Raw genomic sequence first — 904 nt, forward strand, 5'->3', positions numbered from 1 at the left:
AGACCCCTTCCTCAGTTTGGAAGGCACTCAAATTATGGCTGGGGAAGGGCTACCGTCTCAAAGTAGAGTTGACCATACTGATGACAACAGAGCAAAACTTTTGGGCCCTTCATTTGCTGATGTGGCACAAGTCAAAATGAGGACAAACAGTTACAAACATCCATTATTAATCAGAACATGGAGTGTATGAAATATGAATCTAGGAAGATTGGAAATTGTCAAAACTGAAGTAGAATGCACAAAGATCAATCTCCTAGGCATTAGTAAGTTAAAATGAACTGGTATGGGCCATTTTGAATCTGACAGTCACATAAATTACTATGCTGGGAATGATAAATTCAAGAGGAATGTCCTCACGTTCACTGTTATAAAGAACATTTCAAGTTTTATCTTGAGGTACAATGCTAGGAAAACAGCTGTACATATGCCTGTAATAGAATAATATCCATATGCCTACAAGAAAGATCAGTACTACCACTATTATTCAAATATACACACAAACTACTAAAACCAGTGATGATGAAATTGACAAATTCTACCAATCTACAGTCAGAAATGGATTAAACATGCAATCAAAATACATTCATAATTACTGGTGATTGGAATACAAAAGTTGGAAAGAGGAAGGATCAGAAGTTTTAAAATAGGGCCTCGGTGATAGAAATGATGCCGGAAATCACATGATAGAATTTTGCAAGATCAATGATTTATTCATTGTAAATATTTGTAAACAGCATAAAAAGTGACTATACACATGGAACTCACCAGATGAAATACAGAGGAATCAAACTGACCACATCTGTGGAAGAGACAATGAAGAAGCTCAGTAACATTAGTTAAAATAAGGTCTGGGGCAGACTGTGGACCAGACCATCAATAGCTGAGGCTGAAAAAAATTAAATCA

This window comes from Chrysochloris asiatica, unplaced genomic scaffold (genome assembly GCF_000296735.1).
Source record: "Chrysochloris asiatica unplaced genomic scaffold, ChrAsi1.0 scaffold00083, whole genome shotgun sequence".
Taxonomy (NCBI): Eukaryota; Metazoa; Chordata; class Mammalia; order Afrosoricida; family Chrysochloridae; genus Chrysochloris; species Chrysochloris asiatica.